Source organism: Odocoileus virginianus, chromosome 10 (genome assembly GCF_023699985.2).
Source record: "Odocoileus virginianus isolate 20LAN1187 ecotype Illinois chromosome 10, Ovbor_1.2, whole genome shotgun sequence".
NCBI lineage: Eukaryota > Metazoa > Chordata > Mammalia > Artiodactyla > Cervidae > Odocoileus > Odocoileus virginianus.
The window spans coordinates 38196887-38218800 of NC_069683.1; the positions used below are offsets into that span (position 1 = coordinate 38196887).

Below are 21914 nucleotides of genomic sequence, written 5' to 3' on the forward strand. Positions count from 1 at the left end.
CCCTGGTTTCAGCTATCCCACTTGCTTCTCTGCATTTGCCTGTCTCTCAAATGCACAAGATTGTGTTTCCAGGCCATGACCTTGTCTCTTTGCAACTAAGATGATGAAAATTGGGACTCGCTATCCAGCTATGTTGTCTCAGGCCAGTTTGGGCAATTTCTCCCCATTGGACCCAGTCTTCAGGACTCTTCTTTCTGTGAAAAATGTAGTGAGCTAGACAGGCATTTATGAGAGATTTGTCCCCAGTGGGGATAGGATATAATTTCTCAGAAAATAGGCTGAGGTCATCTAAATGCAGAAAGAGCAAAAAGGTCCATCACTTCTGAACATAAATGTCTAATGACTGATACTGAAAACTGACAGATTGCAACTGGATTTTCACAGAATAGTAAAATTCTACTTGCATGAGAAAGTATATGTGAGAAAAAAAAAAAGAAACTAACACATGGAGTTTAGAGGTCAACTTTTTCTCTTAGTAAACCTGAAGAAAAGTCCAATTAAAGGGGGACATAGTTTAGAATAAGTCATCTGATGTTAGTTTCATGCTCTTTTTTTGAAATGTGCATTTTGTTCCTGAGAAAAGAATTTTACTTCCCTTTTCATTTTGAGGAGAGGGGCAAAAACTTGGGAGCATCATTACTGTGTTCTAGTGCCAAAAGAAAATTGTTGGCATGAGAAATGTTATGAATTTATGAAAAACAATAGTTTTCCCCCCTAATTAGAATGCTGTGTTTTTCACTATTTCCCCCCATCACCATGAGAGTACATGTACAAAAAAATGGCATCTTTGCATACAACCCTTTGACCAGATTTCATAATTCTTGTTCTATGCTAAGAAGAAGTCTTTACTAGTTTCAGTCTTTACAAATAAGTCTGTAAGTTTCTGAGGCAGCGAATATCAGTTGGGTCTTCTCTGTCCTCTGTCTCTTGACCCCCAGCTGAAACCCTCTATTCACCTAAAAAGGTGAAGCTAGACCCTATTCTACAGAGCATTTGTTCCTTATGGTGCCACACAAAACTGTGGGGACTCCACTGTGGCCGAAGAGAGAGAGACTGGCTGCCAACCAGTTCAGCTGGCTCTAGAGACGCCAGCTTCCTTGTCCTCTCACAGTCAGGCCCTTCTGTGCTGACCTTTGACTAGTTGGCAGGGCTCTTGAGCTCTGATCCTACTTCCTTTCTGGCCACACTCTTCTTCCCCACATTGTTGGTCCTTCTTGGAAGGGCGAAGAGCCTGAGGAAAAGGTGCTGGGGAGAGGAAAAGTGCAAGTCCTGACATTCAAGCCCCTAAGGATATTTCCCCCCTCCTTGATAAATGTTACTGTTCATTTAAATGGATGTCAACGAAAGACTTGCAAATTAGTGGAAACGTAGAGAATTTAACGTGGTCTATGCATTGGAGTAGGGAACATACAAATCTCAGGAGACTATGCTAGTTGTTCTGCAAATGTCCTATAGTCTTTTTAAAATGCCATATTTAATGGATTTTTAAAAACATTTTCTTACTTTTTGTAATTATTATGACCTGTAGTTCCACTGTGTGGAAATAGATTCCAGGAAAAACTGCAATGCATATAGGCAATGATCAAAGAGCGTAAAAAACTGATGTTAAAGCTTTTAAAAATTCCAATAATTTATCTCACAATCAATTAATTACTTAACTAATCTTGAAAGAGCCCCAACCAATATATACTTAAGACCCTTCATACCAGGTTTAAAACATTTATTTTAAGGTAAGGAATATGGAAGAACAATTGTAAAACTGTAGAAGTCCCTTTTCAATTGTGAAAGCAAAGATTTGAATGTATTTTCCTGATTTCCCTTCGATTACTTCAGTTATGACACCTTATTTGCATGTATGGCATCTCTCCTGCTAACTTCCTAGAAAAAAAAACTCCCTCCCTCATTTGGTCATGTTTGTGACCCTTTAATCTAGCCCCCTTACCTTCTGAAAGTTGGCATTCAACTTAAACCAGAGCCAAAAAAAAAAAAAGAAAGAAAAGAAAAAGTCCTTTCCCGGTTTGTTGGCAACTTGTTGAAGGCAATTGACTGCTTTTCAATAGAAAACATTTCCTTCCCCTATTGTGTCACCTCTACCCCTTAAAACACTTTCCAGAGCTCTGACTGAGCCCTCCCTCAATTGCCATACAAAGGCTTCCTTTTAAATAAACTTAGAAGCAGCTGGTGTCATACACAGGTATTTTCTTGAGAAAAGAATCATTGATCTCCACCCATAAGGTGTACATAGTTAAGAGCACCACAGAACCAAAAGGGACTTCCCAATTCAACCCCATCTATGAATTTTACAGGGGAAGAAACTGAGACCCAGAGAAATAATTTCTAGAGCAAAGATTCCTCCCTTTTTCTGGTAAAGCCTGTGATTCCCTTTCAGAATATTTTTAAGCATGTCAAATAATGTACATGAAGTTGGACCCCCTTCCTTAAATCATGTAGAAAAATTAATTCAAAATGGATCAAAAACATAAACATAAGAGCTAAAACAATGCAATTCTAAGAAGAAAAACATAAAATTAAACCTTATGAATGTAGATTAGGCAACGGTTTCTTTAGTCTTTTTAAAAGCAGTTTTATTGAAATTTAATTCCTATGCCATTTTGTTTTTGTTTTTGTTAGTTGCTCATTGTGTCTGCTGACTCTTTGCGACCCCATGGGTTGTAGCCTCTCAGGCTTCTCTGTCCATGGGATTTCCCAGGCAAGAATACTGGAGTGGGTTGCCATTTCCTTCTCCAGGGGATCTTCCTGATCAAAGGATAGAACCTGGGTCATCCTGCATAGCAGGCGGATTCTTTACCATCTGAGCTACCAGGGAAGCCCATAAAATTTGTCTATTTAAGATATGCACAGGTTTGGCATATTTACAGAACTGTACAACCATCACTATAATCTAATTTTAGAACCTAACTTGTTTCAATTTTTTCAACAATAAGGAGGATTTATTGGTTCATGTACAGAGACTTATCAAACAATGACACCAAGGTCTAGATTTTTCTAAGCCTGTCTGTTCTTTTCTTCTGTCATTTTTGTTTCTTTTTTTTTTTTTTTCTTAAGAAAAATTAGATCTAATAAGGGACTTGTAGCCAGGTTATTTAAAGAACTCTGGCAGCTCAATAATTAAAACAAACCATCCAATTAAAGCATGGGTAAAAGATATGAATGGGCATTTATCCAAAGAAGACATACCATGACCCATGGCCTATAGCCATGTGAAACAGTGATCAGCATCATTAACAGTTAGGGAAATGCAAACCCAAACCACTTCATACCCCTTAGGATAGCTGTAATCAAAAAGCATGCAATATTTGCATTCCCACCAACAGTGTAAGAGGGTTCCCTTTTCTCCACACCCGATGGGGAATACATGTAAATCCATGGCTAATTCATTTCAATGTATGACAAAAACTACTGTAATGATTTAAAGTAATTAGCCTCCAACTAATAAAAATAAATGAGAAAAAAAAAAAAGCATGCAATAATGAGTTGGAGAGGATATTGTGAAATTGGAATCCTCAAACACTGCTAGTGATGAGCTAGAATGGTGCAACCACATTGGAAAACAGTTTGGCAATTCTTCAAAAAGGCTAAACATGGTATTACCATATGACCAAGCAATTTCACTCCTAGGTATAAACCTGGGCTTCCCAGGCAGCTCAAGTGGTAAAGAATCTGCCTGTCAGTACAGGAGACTTGGAAGAGGAAATGGCAACCTACTCCAGTATTCTTGCCTGGAAAATCCCACAGACAGAGGAGCCTGGTGGGTTACAGTCTATGGGGTCTCAAGGAATTGAACACAACTTAGTGACTGAGAACACAAGTATAAACCCATTAAAAATGAAAACATAGCATATATCTACACAGACATTTGTTAATGCTCATAGCATTTCAGCTATTATTCATGCTGATTGAAAAGTAGAAATAACCTAAATGTCCATCAATATGAATAAACAAAATATGGTATAGCCACAGTGAAATATCAGATGGCAATAAAAAGGAATTGAAGTCCTGATACGTGATACAACTTGGGTGAACCTTAAAAACATGCTAAGTAAAAGGAAACAGTGACAAAAGACCCATATTGTATGATTCCATTTATATGAAGGATCCAGAATAGACAAATTTACAAAGACAGAAATTATATTAGTGGTTGCCGAGGGCTGGGGGACAGAGAGGAAAAGAGTAGGTGGTGACTGCTACTGAGTATGAGTTTCTTCTTGTGGTGAAACTATTCTAAACTTAGATTATAGTGATGGCTGCATAAGTCTGTGATTATGTTAAAGCCTTTGAATTGTACATACACTTTAAATGGGTGAATTTTATGTTATATGATTTTTATCTCAACAAAGATGTCTAAAAAAATATAATACAGTGATTTCCCTGGTGGTACAGTGGATAAGAACCTGCCACTGAGGGACACGGGCTTAATCCTTAGTATGGGAAGATTCTACATGCCAGGGAGCCACCAAGCCCATGTACCACAACTAAGCTGAAGCCTATTTGCCTAGAGCCTGTGCCGCCCAGCAAGAGAAATCCCCACTTGCCACAACTAAAGAAAAGCCTGAGCACAGCAATGAAGACCCAATAGAGCCCCCTGCCTATATGAAAGGAGAGAGAGAGATGACAGAGAAAGCAAAGTATTTTAAAAAATAAATAAAATACATAGAATCCAAAGGAAGCCAATTCTATCAAAATACAGTTATCAGAATATTAAAAATAAATATATGATATGGTAGCAACATATGCGCTTCTTTGTTAACATGCTAAATTGCAAGATGTTTAACAGCAAATCTGTTCAGTCAGTCTCAGCCAGTTCAGTCCCTCAGTTGTGTCTGACTCTTTGCGACCCCATGGACTGCAGCACTCCAGGCTTCCTGGTCCATCACCAACTCCTAGAGCTTATTCAAACTCATATCCATTGAGTCAGTGATGCCATCCAACCATCTCATCCTCTGTCATCCCCTTCTCCCCCTACCTTCCATCTTTCCCAGCATCAGGGTCTTTTCCAATAAGTCAGTTCGTTGCATCAGGTGGCCAAAGTATTGGAGCTTCAGCTTCAACATCAGTCCTTCCAATGAATATTCAGGACTGATTTCCTTTAGGATGGACTGGTTGGATCTCCTTCCAGTCCAAGGGACTCTCAAGAGTCTTCTCCAACACCACAGTTCAAAAGCATCAATTCTTCTGCGCTCAGCTTTCTTTATAGTCCAACTCTCACATCCATACATGACCACTGGAAAAACCATAGCTTTGACAAGACAGACCTTTGTTGACAAAGTAATGTCTCTGCTTTTTAATATGCTGTCTAGGTTGGTCATAACTTTTCTTCCAAGGAGTAAGCATCTTTTAATTTCATGGCTGTAGTCACCATCTGCAGTGATTTTGGAGCCCCCCAAAATAAAGTCTGTCACTGTTTCCATTGTTTCCCCATTTATTTGCCATGAAGTGATGGGACTGGATGCCAGATCTTAGTTTTCTGAAAGTTGAGCTTTAAGCCAACTTTTTCACTCTCCTCTTTCACTTTCATCAAGAGGCTCTTTAGTTCTTCTTCACTTTCTGCCATAAGGGTGGTGTCATCTGCATATCTGAGGTTATTGATATTTCTCCCGGCAATCTTGATTCCAGCTTGTGCTTCATCCAACCTGGCATTTTGTGTGATGTACTCTGGATATAAGTTAAATAAGCAGGGTGACAATATACAGCCTTGACATACTCCTTTCTCAATTTGGAACCAGTCTGTTGTCCCATGTCCAGTTCTAACTGTTGCTTCTTGACCTGCATACAGATTTCTCAAGAGGCAGGTGGTCTGGTATTCCCATCTCTTTTAGAATTTTCCACAGTTTATCGTGATCCGCACAGTCAAAGGCTTTGGCATAGTCAATAAAGCAGAAGTAGATGTTTTTCTGGAACTCTCTTGCTTTTTCAATGATTCCAACAGATGTTGACAATTTGATATCTGGTTCCTCTGCCTTTTCTAAATCCAGCTTGAACATCTGGAAGTTCACGGTTCATGTATTGTTGAAGTCTGGCTTGGAGAATTTTGACCTTTACTTTGCTAGTGTGTGAGATGAGTGCAATTGTGTGGTAGTTTGAGCATTTTTTGGCATTACCTTTGGGATTGAAATGAAAACTGACCTTTTCCAGTCCTGTGGCCACTGCTGAGTTTCCAAATTTGCTGTCATATTGAGTGCAGCACTTTCATAGCATCATCTTTTAGGATTTGAAATAGCTCAACTGAAATTCCATCACCTCCACTAGCTTTGTTCATAGTGATGCTTCCTAAGGTCCACTTGACTTCACATTCCAGGATATCTGGTTCTAGGTGGGTGATCATACCACCATGGTTATCTAGGTCATGAAGATCTTTTTTGTATAGTTCTTCTGTGTATTCTTGCCACCTCTTCTTAATATCTTCTGCTTCTGTTAGGTCCATACCATTTCTATGCTTTGTTGTGCCCATCTTTGCATGAAATGTTCCCTTGGTATCTCTAATTTTCTTGAAGAGATCTCTAGTCTTTCCCATTTGATTGTTTTCCTCTGTTTCTTTGCATTGATCACTGAGGAACAGCAAGTCTGTTCAGTACCATAAATTTGACATGGTGATGAATAGATATGATAGATTCAGATATCTGCAACAAATGTGAAAGCAGTAAGAAATGTCTGACTTCTCTTGGCAAAAATCCTTAAGTACTGCTAATACTCTGTGGTTTCTTGTCTACATTAATAATCAAAGGACTATGTGGCCAATTTAAGCCTACAAATGGGAGGACGTGAATGGTAGGGCAGAATTGGGAAAACTCTTGAAGGAAATGGTAAATTTCAATTAGACATCAATGAAAATAATGATGTAATTTTTTTCGGCTTTAAAATTCACAGACACCCTGAATTCTGTCTATGGATGGAATGGACCTCCTGGGGATTCATCAAGAGAATTAGTGAGAAAACTGGTTTAAAATCTGTTCCTCGTGACTTAGCCCAGTTCTCTGTCTAATGCTACATCCCACCCCACGCCCCCCCCCCCACCCACCCAATGAAGAGGATTAAGTAGAAAAGAATGAGTTTTACTTAAATTGCTGCTGCTGCTGCTAAGTCGCTTCAGTCGTGTCCGACTCTGTGCGACCCCATAGATGGCAGACCACCAGGCTCCCTCGTCCCTGGGATTCTCCAGGCAAGAATACTGGAGTGGGTTGCCATTTCCTTCTCCAATTCATGAAAGTGAAAAGTGAAAGTGAAGTCGCCCAGTCATGTCCGACTCCTAGCGACCCCATGGACTGCAGCCTACCAGGCTCCTCCGTCCATGGGATTTTCCAGGCAAGAGTACTGAAGTGGGTTGCCATTGTCTTCTCCACTTAAATTGCTAGAGTGAGTCAATTCTAAAAAGAGAGAGGAACTGTTGCTTGCATGGAAGTTTCTAAAGAGTAAAAAGGATTTTAACTATAACCCTTCCCTACCTATTTCATTCCTGCCCCACTCACACAACCACCACCACTGCCCATACAGCTCATATACACTACAACTACCAAATGATATTATAATTATTATAGTTCAATAGAAGACATTGATTTAGAAAACTAATTGTTGTTTAGTGGAATTTGCCATTTTCTCAGAGGGAATATTTTTAAGAATTTGGTTTTAAAAACCTAGCGAGACAGAAAAGCTGCCAGAAGAGATTGAATTTGCTGCAAGTAGAGTGAGGTAACTAAGCTAAAATCACTAATTTTAGATTTTACAGAAATTTAGCCACTTTTTAATTTAGAGGGGAGCTTACCAGGGCATGCCATCTTAAGAGATAGCTGCTGATAAACACGTGGTTGCTAAGAGGTAGAATGCAGGAAAACAAACAAATTGTTTGCCCTTATTCAATTCAAACAACAATAAATACCAGATGATTACACACAGATCAACTAAATAATTTTTTGAAATAGAAATGTGACATTCCTGTTATTATTTGAAACCTGGGACAAGGAGGTTTTTGGGCCCTCTTTTTAATTGCGCCTTCCTTCCAGATCACCTCCACCATGCAATATAGTACTGCCTGAGAATAGTCATAGAACCTAGACCATGGTTTGGGATTGGGCGTTAAGACTGTTGGTCACTTGAGTACTGGAACTTATTAAAAAAGTTAGACAAACCCTAACCATATCTTCTGAATTTTTTAAAAAGATATGTTTTGACTGTGGTGTTTTATAGTTTTGTTTTGTTTCTGGCGTCAACAATTCTCTGGGCAATATACTTTGTATACCAAAACACTAGAGTCAAAAGGACAGAATATCTAAAATTGACACCATCTGGAAAACCCAGGTTGAACGACCACTGTAGTTAAAGATATCCCAGATCAAGTGAATCGTAAGTACAGTAAAAATGGATAGGTATTGGGGAAGGTCCAGAACAAGATCACTGGTCAGGATTCCAAACCATAGCAAAGTCATGTGGTTCGAACCCAGTAGCCAAGGTCCATAGATTCAGATTCTCATCCAGAACAAGAATCAGGGCAAGCTGCCGGTCAGAAACCATGGAAAAGAAGCAACCCGATGAACTCAAAGACTCTGGGGAGTAAAGGTAGGTAGCCAAATAGCCAGGGTAATGGTCCATTAAGTGGAGCTCTCCAGGGACTGATAGAGAGGGACAAGTAGATAAGATAGACAACTTGAGACTTGGTAACAGAATAGCTCCTGCCTCAGGTCTAAAGATCTGCTGATTCTGATTGAGACAGAATTTAGTCCCTACAAGGCTAGCCTGAACCTGCAAATGGAAGGAGCGGGGAGATGGGGCAGAGGTTGGGGAGTAAGGAAAGGCATGGGTGGAGCATCGGCTGCTTTTGGTGAATCCTAACAAATCACTATGTGTACACATGGTTATTTATAGATATAAATAGCAACAACAATAATTATAGCTGATACAGAGCACTTAAGTATTACTGTTAATAGCACTGGACATATGTTAATTTATTTAACCTTTATAACATGCCTACGTTCAGGTTGTGATTTAACCAGCATACACTCTAAAAACATTAATTAATGCAGCTTGAGACACTAATATGGGCTTCTCCCCAGTTGGCTCAGTGGTGAAGAATCTACATGCAATACAGGAGACACATCCCCTGGAGAAGGAAATGGCCACTCACTCCAGTATTCTTGCCTGGGGAGTCCCATGGACAGAGGAGCCTGGTGGGCTACAGTCCACGGTGTCTCAAGAGTCAGACACGACTTGGTGACTAACCCACCACCACCATCGCTAACTGGTACTCTTCCCATGAGGGGGACTCCTTCCAGAGCCTAAGAGCGGGTGGGCTCTTGTCTAACATTTGGAAAAGAACTGTCTGAGGAGACACATCTGCTGACAAAGCAAAAGACTTTATTGGGAAGGGGCGTCCAGTTAGGCAGAGACCAGCAGGTGCGGGAACCCAGGAGCACTGTGCTGCTGGGTGGCCGAGTCTCAGGCTTTGCGGTAACGGGGTTAGCTTTCTGGTTGTCTCTGGTCAGTCACCTTGCCCATGGCCATATATGGTCCAATGCAAGGTCCTTCCTCAGTCAAGATGCTTTCCAGGGCAAGGGTTTCTAAGAGGTTGGCAGGACGTATCACGGGCTGGTGTCCTCTCCCTCCTTTTGGAGTCTCTGGAATTCTCCAGTTTCTGGTGGCAGCACTGTGTTCCTCATCAGGATCTCCTCATTACCGGTTCTTATCGTGCCTGGCTAAGACAGGTAATTTTGGTCAGTGGCTCCCTATTATTATGTTCTTTATGAAAAAGAGAAAACAGACACAGAAAGTTAAGTGATTTGTCCAAGTTCCAGTAACTAGTGAGCGGTAAAAGTGGGATTGCACTGGATTCAGTCTTCCTTACTACTCCATAGCCTTGTTAGTTGTGTGTGTAGATGTGTATGTGTTTGTGTGGTGTATACATACTTATCCACACAGGTGTGTATATTTACATGGTATCTATGTGTATATTTACTTATGTACACACACAGGCACACACACATATAGATACAGTGGTATGCTGGAAGCAAATGTTCACATCTCTTCCCAACTCTACATTCAATATCATCATATTAGTAGCTTGAAATTGGCCATAGTGGGAGTATTTTTCAGCAAGAAAATTGGCAAAGGCAATAAACCAGGTCTTATTTGAAGGGCTGACTTACCACTGCACCACTGGGTATACATATCACATAGATACACACAGTATCTTATGAATAGGCATATATAACATAAGTAACCAAAAACAGAAATAAATGCCTATTGTAAGCCCCAAATATGTTAAAAATCCTCAAATGTCAAATGAAGTATTATAAAAATACTAAGTTAAAGACTGTAATAACTTTATGTTGGACTACTTCCCCTCACACAGCCTATATTGGTTAAAAGATCAAATATAATGGCTTCTTTAGAAGATACTTGCTAAGAAAAGAAGATATTTGCTACATAATGTTAAATTTTAGTATACCAAAAATGTTTTGGTATTACTCTGTGATAGGTCCCTATCAGCCCTCGATCTACTATATTGCTAAAAGAAAAATACTGATTATAAAAAACCCCAATGTTGATGTTTGTGATTGCTGTTTTTCAATTAGCCTCTTCACAGAGTTAGTAGTGGAAAAGATACAATGTCTATGGCTTTCAGTGAAATGTGCCTATGGGTTGTTGTGAATTTTAATATGAAGTTCATTGCCTGGGATCTGCACAACTTTTGTTTAACTGAATAAAATCCTGCAAATGGGGATCAACTTCCGTTGTTCAGTATTTATTATTGTTTCATTCACAGTGAAACAGGAACTGTAAGCATTGGGATAAGTGGACTGAAAGGCTTCTAAATCTCACTGGAGCTTCTTAGATTGAGCCCCATTATGTGCAGTAATCTGATCTGATCATTTCCAGCAGTGAAAACCAAACCTAAAGAGGTCCTCTTGCCACCTCATACAACATGTAGGCAGGAGTAGGCAACAATCCGTGTCCTTTGATCCTTCCCACCAAATGAGTGCATGGAGCTGTGTAAGGCTGAAGGTCTGGCCACGGGGACAAGGACAGATTCTGTCCTGATGCAGGAGGATGGAGTCAGTAGGTGACAATAATACATGGGACTGGATCTTTTTTTTTTTTTTGTCTTCGTAAAACTAAATATGTTAATTCTAAGCCTCACAGTCCTCTAATGCCTGGTGTACTGTCTTTAACAAAAATGTGTCTTGGGTGAAATGGTCATCTGAACAGATTCTGAGCACAGTCTTCACTTTTATAATGCTGAGAGGCAGTGGAGACCATACGACCGCCTTCTGGGGCTGTGACTGCATCTCTTCATCTCAAAGGACAGAGCTGAACACAGCTAGCTTATTATTATTATTTCAAGTTTACATAAATAAAAAAGGGTTGTTATGCATAAGCTGGAGGAAAGCAAAAGTCAAAGTAAATATATTCATGTATTTCATAAACATTCATGTGCTACATAGTCAAGGAATCAAATAAAAATAAAACAGCACAACTTGATAGAAACATTATGCTAAGTTTTATTCCCAAACCAGTAGAGGTGAATTTTTTTTAAATTTCATTTTCTCATATACTGCTTTGGAATCCTAAAATTATACTGGAATTCCTCCAGAAGTCCTAAGATACTAAAGCATATCCATTTATCTTGATAGATACAGATATTACAAAATCATTCATGAGGCTAGTGTTTTCTCTGACTTTCCTGAACATAATGAATTAAGACTGGGGAGAACTTATTAGTAATGATGAATACCCTGCTAGTACCATTTTAACAAAAATAGAGAAGGAAAAAAAGATTGAAAAGAGAAATAAGACAAGCAGAGGATACTAGAGAATACAAAGTAACCAAACAAAGTTTGAGGGAGCAAGTCAGTCTGAGTTTTACTCTTGCTGCCATGGGTGATGTAATTTGTTAAACTTTTTTTTTTTTTTTTTTTTTTTTTGTGGTTACAAGAATGTTTATTATAGCCTTGTTTATAACAGCAAAAATGTTGCAAACAATCTAAATGTCCAAACACAGGCAACTCATACACTTGAGTAATTTAGGTCATGTGGTCATTAAAATAATTCAATAGATATTTAATAACATAGGAAAATAGTCATCACACAATATTAAGTAGAAAAAAAAGATTACAGAATACACACCATCACATTTTTATAAATATATGTAACTCTATAAGCAAAGAAATGAGCTTCAAAGAATATACATCAAAAACAACTGCTATCTGGAATTTGAAATTTTTCCAGTAAATCTCCTTTTATATTATGTGTCTTTCATTCAGTGAACATATATCATCTTATAATGAAAAGAAAGGTAAGAAGTTGTTTCTTTTTAAAACTGATTAAGAATTTAGGGCTACAAAAGTACTGATCTTTTTAAATGCTATGTACATACATTAATGTTTAAAAATAAGAAAGAGGGGGGAAAAAACGGTAATGATCAAGCAGCAATGTCAATTTTGGAATGTATTTGTTAGCCGAAATAGTAATTCTCCAAAGTCAAAGAATACAGTCTCATCCAAGGTTTATCAATTTTTCTAATCTTGTTAAAACATTTTGACATTATTCACTCATTTTGGATGTTTGCTTCTATTTCATTAATACCTGTTCCTATATTCATTCTTTTCTTCCTTCTATTTTCTTTAGGTTTCACCTATTATTCTTTTCTAAAACTTCTTGAGATTTTTTTTAGCCTTTTTTAAAAAGTTTTATTTACATATATTTTAAAGTTTTTAATTTCCCTTTATTCAGTGCTTTAGCTGTACTTTATAGAATTTTTATCATTCTGTTCAATATTAATTAATCTTGCGACTTCTTCTTTGACTTACTATTTAGAAAAACACTGATATTTTCTAAAATATTTGAGAATTTTCTAAGTTGCTTTTGTTAGTAATTTCTAGCTTTATTTCTCAGTACCCAGAAGTGTACTTTTTGGATTTTAATTCCTTGGAAATTAAAACGTGCTTTATAACTGGTACATGTTCATTTTTGGCAAATGTACAGTGTACATTCAAAAGAAATGCATATTTTTCAGTTGTGTGTACTATTGTATGTATTGTATATCAATTAAGCCAGGTTGATTAATTTGTTCAAATATTCTATATCCTCTGATTTTTTTTGTCCACTTATATATCAATTATCATCAAAGTTATATTAAAATCTTCCATTGTCACTATGGGTTTGTCTGTGTTTCCTTGCCATACTTCCAATATTTGCTTTATATATATATATATTTTTTTTTTTAATTTTTATTAGTTGGAGGCTAATTACTTTACATCATTACAGTAGTTTTTGTTATACATTGATATGAATTAGCCATGGATTTACATGTATTCCCCATCCCAGTCCCCCCTCCCACCTCCCTCTCCACCCGATCCCTCTGGGTCTTCCCAGTGCACCAGGCCCGAGCACTTGTCTCATGTACCCAACCTGAGCTGGTTATCCGTTTCACCCTAGATAATACACATGTTTCAATGCTGTTCTCCTGAAACATCCCACCCTCGCCTTCTCCCAGAGTCCACAAGTCTGTTCCATACATCTGAGTCTCTTTTTCTGTTTTGCATATAGGGTTATCGTTACCATCTTTCTAAAGTCCATATATATGTGTTAGAATAAAATACTTAGGAGTATATCTACCTAAAGAAACAAAAGACCTATACATAGAAAACTATAAAACACTGATGAAAGAAATCAAAGAGGACACAAATAGATGGAGAAATATACCATGTTCATGGATTGGAAGAATCAATATTGTCAAAATGGCTATACTACCCAAAGTAATCTATAGATTCAATGCAATCCCTATCAAACTACCAACAGTATTTTTCACAGAACTAGAACAAATAATTTCACAATTTGTATGGAAATACAAAAAACCTCGAATAGCCAAAGTAATCCTGAGAAAGAAGAATGGAACTGGAGGAATCAATCTGCCTGACTTCAGACTCTACTACAAAGCCACAGTCATCAAGACAGTATGGTACTGGCACAAAGACAGAAATATAGATCAATGGAACAGAATAGAAAGCCCAGAGATAAGTCCACGAACCTATGGTCACCTTATCTTCGACAAAGGAGGCAAGGATATACAGTGGAAAAAAGATAACCTCTTTAACAAGTGGTGCTGGGAAAACTGGTCAACCACCTGTAAAAGAATGAAACTAGAACACTTTCTAACACCATACACAAAAATAAACTCAAAATGGATTAAAGATCTAAATGTAAGACCAGAAACTATCAAACTCCTAGAGGAGAACATAGGCAAAACACTCTCCGACATAAATCACAGCAGGATCCTCTATGACCCACATCCCAGAATTTCAGAAATAAAAGCAAAAATAAACAAATGGGACCTAATGAAACTTAAAAGCTTTTGCACAACAAAGGAAACTATAAGCAAGGTGAAAAGACAGCCCTCAGATTGGGAGAAAATAATAGCAAATGAAGCAACAGACAAAGGATTAATCTCAAAAATATACAAGCAACTCCTCCAGCTCAACTCCAGAAAAATAAATGACCCAATCAAAAAATGGGCCAAAGAACTCAACAGACATTTCTCCAAGGAAGACATACAGATGGCTAACAAACACATGAAAAGATGCTCAACATCACTCATTATCAGAGAAATGCAAATCAAAACCACAATGAGGTACCATTATACGCCAGTCAGGATGGCTGCTATCCAAAAGTCTACAAGCAATAAATGCTGGAGAGGGTGTGGAGAAAAGGGAACCCTCTTACACTGTTGGTGGGAATGCAAATTAGTACAGCCACTATGGAAAACAGTGTGGAGATTTCTTAAAAAGCTGGAAATAGAACTGCCATATGACCCAGCAATCCCACTTCTGGGCATACACACCAAGGAAACCAGATCTGAAAGAGCCACATGCACCCCAATGTTCATCGCAGCACTGTTTATAATAGCCAGGACATGGAAGCAACCCAGATGCCCATCAGCAGACGAATGGATGAGGAAGCTGTGGTACATATACACCATGGAATATTACTCAGCCATTAAAAAGAATTCATTTGAATCACTTCTAATGAGATGGATGAAACTGGAGCCCATTATACAGAGCGAAGTAAGCCAGAAAGATAAAGACCATTACAGTATGTTAAACTTTTTATTTAAAAAAATGACCTTGAAATCTAACTATTATTATTATATTTTCTTATTCTCTTTTAAAATAGGAAACACTGTAATAATTCTTGATGTAAACATAGACATATAGGTGAGGAATTACCAAAAAGACTGCTTAAAAAATTTTTTTTTATTGGAGTATATTTGCATTACAGTGTTGTATTAGTCTAAAAGATTGCTTTTAAACAGTTTGCAAATTCAGAGTACAGTACTTTCACTAGGATGTCCATTATTTCTCTGCAGAGTGGGAAGAAGTGCCATGAACTTGCCTGTCTTTTCCTGTGTGCACGCTGTCGCTTCCGTCGTGTCCGACTCTTCCGTCCCATTGCCTGTAGCCCACCAAGCTACTCTGTCCATGGGGTTCTCCAGACGAGCATATTGGAGTAAGTTGCCATTTCTTCTTCCAGGGGATTTTCCCAACCCGAGTCTCTTATGTCTCCTGCATTGGCAGGCAGGTTCTCTACCCATAGGGCCACCTGGGAAACCCAGACTAGATTATGATATGTCGAGGATCACAGATCTCAACACAGCACACATCCAATAATCCAGAAAGATATTATTACCCACCATAACATAAATAATCAGGGAACTTTTAGAGTGAGACCACTCTATACAGAACAGTGTACACTCAACCTTAAAAATCTGATTTTGGTGACATTATTATTGGATCATTTGCATCCAGCAAATCTAACCCATCAACAAGCATGTCTGTGAAAAACAAATAACTATTTCTCAATAGTTGCAATTATTTGATAATTTTAAATGTATAATTATTTTTACATTAAGATAATACCTTTGTTTAGATGCTTCTGATATTTTTCTTCTTTAAATTTCTTTTTCATCAAACACAATGTTAACTGTTTTTGCCATACCCCACAGCCTGTGAGTTCTTAATTCCCTGACCAAGGATTGAATCAGTGCCCCCTGCATTGGAAGTGCAGTCTTAACCACTGAACTTCCAGGGAAGTTCTTAGATGGTTCTGATATTTAGAATTTCACACTGAAGACCTTCTTATTAGTTTTATATATACCACTATCAGGATGTGCGGAGAAGGCAATGGCAACCCACTCCGATGTTCTTGCCTGAGAATCCCAGGGACGGGGGAACCTCGTGGGCTGCTGTCTATGGGGTCGCACAGAGTCGGACACGACTGAAGCGACTTAACAGCAACAGCGGCAGCATCAGGATGTGATAGATACAGGAAGGTTAATCCAAGAACAAAGAAGTTTTATGACTCTTTGAGAATTCAAATTACCATCTGAGGGTGGCTCAGATAGTAAAGAATCTGCCTGCAATGCAGGAGGCCCAGGTTTGATCCCTGGGTCAGGAAGATCCCCTGGAGAAGGGAACAGCAACTCACTCCAGTATTCTTGCCTGGAGATTCCCATGGACAGAGGAGCCTGGCGGGCTATAGTCCATGGGCTCACAAAGAGTCAGACATGACTGAGCAACCAACACTTTTTGAGAATTCAGTTTAAAGCCCCTATGCAATTGATTGGGCTTCCCTGGTAGCTCAGCTGGTAAAGAATCCACCTGCCATGCAGAAGACCCCAGTTCAATTCCTGGGTTGGGAAGATCCTCTGGAGGAAGGATAGGCTACCCACTCTAGTATTCTTGGGCTTCTTTGGTGGCTTAGAGAGTAAAAAATCTGCCTGCAATGTGAGACACCTGGGTTCAATCCCTGGATTGGGAAGATCCCTGGAGGAAGACATGGCAACCCACTCCAATATTCTTGCCTGGAGACTCCCCACGGACAGAGGAGCCTGATGGACTTCAATTCATGGGGTCTCAAAGAGTCAGACAAGACTGAGTGACTAAGCACAACACATACGTGCAACTGGTTGGAACAAATCTATGCAAAATCATCCAGAGGAGACAGGCATCATTCGCCAGGAGGACTGGCTCATTATTTTATGGAAGAGGTGTGGAACCATAGAGAAAGGACAGTCTCTCGGACAAATGTGAGTGGTGTTCACCAAGTGCTCTCCTGGGAGAGAAGGTCCCAGCCAAATGCCTCTGATTATTGCAGTTCTACTGGCAAGAACATTCTCAAAGTGAACATGGATCCACGGAAATATAGCCAGTGAATTTCCAGTGTTTCCAGCTCGCTTAGCATGACCTGAGCATCCCTGTGGTAGGATTGACACATCAGGCTAAGACAGGATGTCCCTTTTAAATGCTGAATTATTCTAATACCTCTGGTTCTGCTTCCAGGTTCACCAAACAACAGTCTAATTAGAATCTTGAGTGTCTGCTTTAAAGAGGGCAGAAATGACTAGCCACATGGATGTGATCTGTTGTGACATTCATTGTTCATTGCAAATTAATAAAGTGGCTTTTCTGGTTCAATGTAGTTTTTGCAGAGTGATTTGCCAAAGTGTAAGTTTTATTTTGTCCTCCGTATATTTCCCCCCACATTTCAAAAAGTAGTTTAATGTAACCATAATCACCAATGAAGATATAGAACTGTTTTATCATCACAAAGATCCCTCATCTACCCCCTTTATTGTCACTCCTATGCTCCTCCCCTCCCCAGTCCAAATCCCTAGAACCATTAATCTGTCCTCCATCTCTATAATTTTATCATCTTTAGCATGCTATGTAAATGGAATCACACAGTATGCAACCGTTTGAGATTGGCTTCTTTTTACTCAGCATAATTTTTTCGAGATCCATCCAGGTTGTTGCATGTTTTGACAGTTTGTTTCTTCTAATTGCTGAGGAATATTCCATGATTTGAAGGTATCATATCTTAACTAGTCACCCACTGAAGAATATTTGGGTTGTTTCCAATTTTAGCCTATTACAAATAAACATATGGGAAGCATTTCTGTATATGTTTTTGTGTGGACTTAAATTCTCACTTCTCTGGATAAATGCCTAGGGGTGTGGTTGCTGGGTCATGTGGTAAGTATATGTTTAGTTCTTTAAGAAGTTGCCAAACTATTTTGCAGATTAGCTAAACCATTTAACTTTACTACCAGCCATATGTAATAGAACCAATTGTTCTGAGCATTTGGTTTTGTCACTATTTTCATTTTAGCCATTTTTATAGCTATATGAAGATGTTTCATTGTGATTTTAGTTTTGCATTTCCCTAGTGGCTAATAATATTGAACACACTTTTATTTACCACCTGTATATCACCTTCATAGAAATATCTCTTCTCTTTTGCCCCTTTTCTAATTGGATTTTCTTTCCTTACTATTGATTTTTGAGAGTTCTTTATGGTCCTTTGGAGAAGGAAATGGCAACACACTCCAGTATTCTTGCCTGGAAAATCCCAAGGATGGAGGAGCCTGGCAGGTTACAATCCATGGGGTCACAAAGAGTCGGACACAACTGAGAGACTTCACTTTTTGGTCCTTTGAAGATGATATTTGGTTTGCAATACTTTTGTAATACTTTTTGGTTTGCAAACACATTTTCCCATTCTGTGTCTTGTCTTTTTATTCTCTTAAGAGGATGTGTTGCAGAGCAAAACGTTTTAAAGTTTGATGAGTCAATTTATCAAATTTTCTCTTACTTCTTTCAGTGTCATGTCCAAGAGCTCTTCACCTAGTCCTAGGTTCCAAAAAATTTCTGCTTTGTTTTCATCTAATAGTATTGTAGTTTGACATTTTACATTTAAATCTATGATTCATTTTGAGTTATTTTTGGATAAGGTGAACTTCAGTTGAAGTTCATTTTTTTTGCCTGTGAATGACCAATGGCTCTAGTACCATTTGTTGAAAAGGCAATCTTTCCCCCATTGAGTTGTTTTGCAGCTTTGTTGAAGATCAGTTGGCCTTGCTTATGTGAGTCTATTTCCCTGCACTTCTCCAATAGCTCTATCTATTTGTCTCTTCACCGATACCACACTGCTTTTTTTTTTTTTTACTATGGTGTTAACATCTAAGATCCATTAAAATTTTTCTCTCTGAATAATAGCTCCTTTTTTGTTTTGAGTGCTTATATATGCCAGGCATTGCTTTAAGTACTTCACAAGGATACACTTATTTAAACCTCACAAACTCCTAGGAGATGATTTATGCCCCATTTTATAGATGAGAAAACTGACAGAGTAGTTGAGTAACTTTTTTAAGCGATGGATTTGGAACCCAGGCCCACACACTAGCCACTGTGCTTTATTGTCTCTCTGAAGTGAACCGATTTTTATCTCCTCACAGAGTTGATTTTACTGAACTTTGCATTGGCATTTTACCATGAAACCATGTTGAAAGATATGATAAGAAATAGCTCTATAAACCTATTGTATCTACTGTAGGCAAGTTGATGAGGATGTGGTTCGCTACGTCACATGGTGTCCTCTTGAGGAGGACAGATGGGAAAACTGCCTCTCAGATCTCAGTACCAGGAATAGATATATTTCTCCTGACTAAGTGGGTTGTTTTTATCTCTTGGACATTGTGAAACTGTATAAGTGATTACATTTCCCACTTTGTGCTGGCTGCTAAAAAGCTCAGAACCCAATTTTCAGCCTATCTTTAGCAGTGATGTGCACTGGATCTAATGTTATTGTACTTCTGACTTCATCTTATTTTTCTACCCTTATTTTCTCTTCTCCCTCATTTCCTCCCTAACTTATTTCTTTTTGCTTTAGTCTTTTTGAAAATCAGACAGTATAAAAAGTCAAACACAAGACTTTTACCAAAAGCAACAAAACAAAATGATAGTCCCTTTGCCCACTCCTCGCCACTTCTGATTTCCACTCTGTGGAGCCAACTACGGTCACATCTTTAGCTCTTTCATCTGGTGCTTGTGTTTTATTTCATTTGACTTTTCAGTTTAAGCATTATTTCCTGATTTCTTATTATGGAGAGTAGAATTTTGTTTTCTTACAATACTCTCTATAACACACACCCTTCACCTAAAACTACCCTTCCATTGTAATAATATCACAATTTTGATTAAACCCATTTTCAGTGTTTACATTATTATGCCTATGGAAATATTGCTCGCAGGTGAACTGCTTGCTGTTCACTTTGTGTCTTATATAGTCATTTTTTCCCCCCTTAGGTTAATAATTGTCTTTTTTTAAACTTCTGTTTCCATAGAGCAGTCGCTAATTTCTGCCTAAGCCCTCTGACAGAATTATAAATCTCTCCCTCTATCAGTTTTGTTTGCTTTCTCACAGACGTCTCTTCGGGATGTCATCCTGGAGCTTTTCATTGTCCAGCTTCAGTCTGGGCTTGTTGCTCTCCAGGCTAGCTGCCCAGTTGTCATCCTGTGACTTCCCTTTCTCATCATTTTGAGAATTCTCTCTACATCTCTCTTTTACTGGGTCTCTTGTTTCCTGGAACTCATATTTTCCTCTTGGTTTTGCTCACTTGGTTTGGTGGAACACATCCTGCAGTAGGTTCCTGAGAAAAAGTTCATGAAAGGTAAATTGTTTTTTAGGACTTGCATGTTTGAAATGCTTTTATTTTAGCAGCACATTTAAATGGATTTTCTGGGTATAGAATTCTAGGTTGGAAATAATTTTCCCTCAGAATTTTAAACACGTTGCTTCTCTGTCTTCTAGCTTTCCATATTGCTATTGAGAGTTTGACACTAGGTACCTCCTGTGGGACTGGAAGATTATTTTTCTCCTCTCTGGAAAGTTTTGAGATCTTCCTTTTCTTCCTAACATTCTGTAATTCCATGATGATGTACCTTAGATTAGGGTCTTTTCTCGTCCACTGTACAAAATGAACTTTAATATGTTTCCTTCAGTTTTGAGAATTATCATGTATATTTTTATTTTAGGAATTTCCTCCCCTCCATTTTTTCTGTTCACTCTAGAACTTTTGATTCAGTTGTTGAATCACTTAAACTGATTTGATTTTCCTCTTATCTTTCCTTTTCCCCCACCTTGGAGATTTTCTTTGTCTTCTAACTCTTCAATTGAATTGTTAAATCTGCTCATGTTTTTTTCTTTTCTTTTTTATTGGGGGTGTGTGTGGCATGCCACATAGCATAGGGGGTCTTAGTTCCCTGACCAAGGATGGAACCTGCACCCCCTGGAGTGGAAGCATGGGGCCTTAATCACTGGGTTGCCAGGGAAGTCCCACCATATTTTTACTTTCTAGAGCTCTTTCTAGTTCCCTGACTGCCCCTTCCTTCCTGTCCCTGTTTTTGTTTTGCTTTGTTTTTAAATGGCATACTGTTCTTATTTCATTTTCTATACTTCCATACTTCTCTAAGGGCACTCATTTTAATGCTTGACATTTTCTTTTATTTCCACCATTATCGTCTCCCTCTGAACTCTTTTTGTTTGTATTTACATTTGTGATTTTTCATAAATGGCTGCCTATTCATATTTAAGAGTGAGGCACTTAAATGCCCCTTCTGTGAATGAAGAGTATATTGGACTGTTGAGCTTTGCAGTAGTGTTAAGTTTCTGGGTGGGGAGGTGGAAGGTACCTTCAAATGTCCTTATTTATAGATATTTTCTCTTAGGCTGGTTAGTCAGCTAGTCAAAGAAATCTTTTTGCATGGGAGTTTATGAACCTGGCTTCTAGAGAGTATTAGGGGAAAAAGGCTGGAGGGTAGGGCTGCAGGGAGCTCATCATTCCTTACAGAGACCTCCATGTAATCCCCCTGTCTTCAGTGAGGTCTATGCACCCAGCCTCTCAAAAGAAACTGCCTGACTTCTTCCAGGTAACCTTTGTAAGGGCTTTCCTTGTTGCCCAGTGGTGAAGAATCCGCCTGCAATGCAGAAGACACACCAGATGGAAGTTTGACCCCTGGGTCATATAGAGCCCCTGGAGGAGGAAATGGCAACCACTCCAGTATCCTTGCCTG

At 38.6% G+C, this 21914-nt stretch overlaps 1 long non-coding RNA gene across 2 annotated transcripts in view; it reads left to right on the forward strand.

Moving 5' to 3' along the window:
- LOC139037143 (uncharacterized) overlaps positions 1-21914 on the forward strand; it is a 55047-nt gene that overhangs the window by 12443 nt on the left and 20690 nt on the right. Inside the window, exon 1 of one of the 2 annotated variants that reach the window (XR_011489968.1) lies at positions 20453-20512. The exons of the other annotated variant lie outside the window; for it this stretch is intronic. This is a non-coding gene — a long non-coding RNA (uncharacterized lncRNA). Of the gene's footprint in view, positions 1-20452; positions 20513-21914 lie in introns of those variants that run through there. 2 annotated transcript variants of the gene reach the window in all.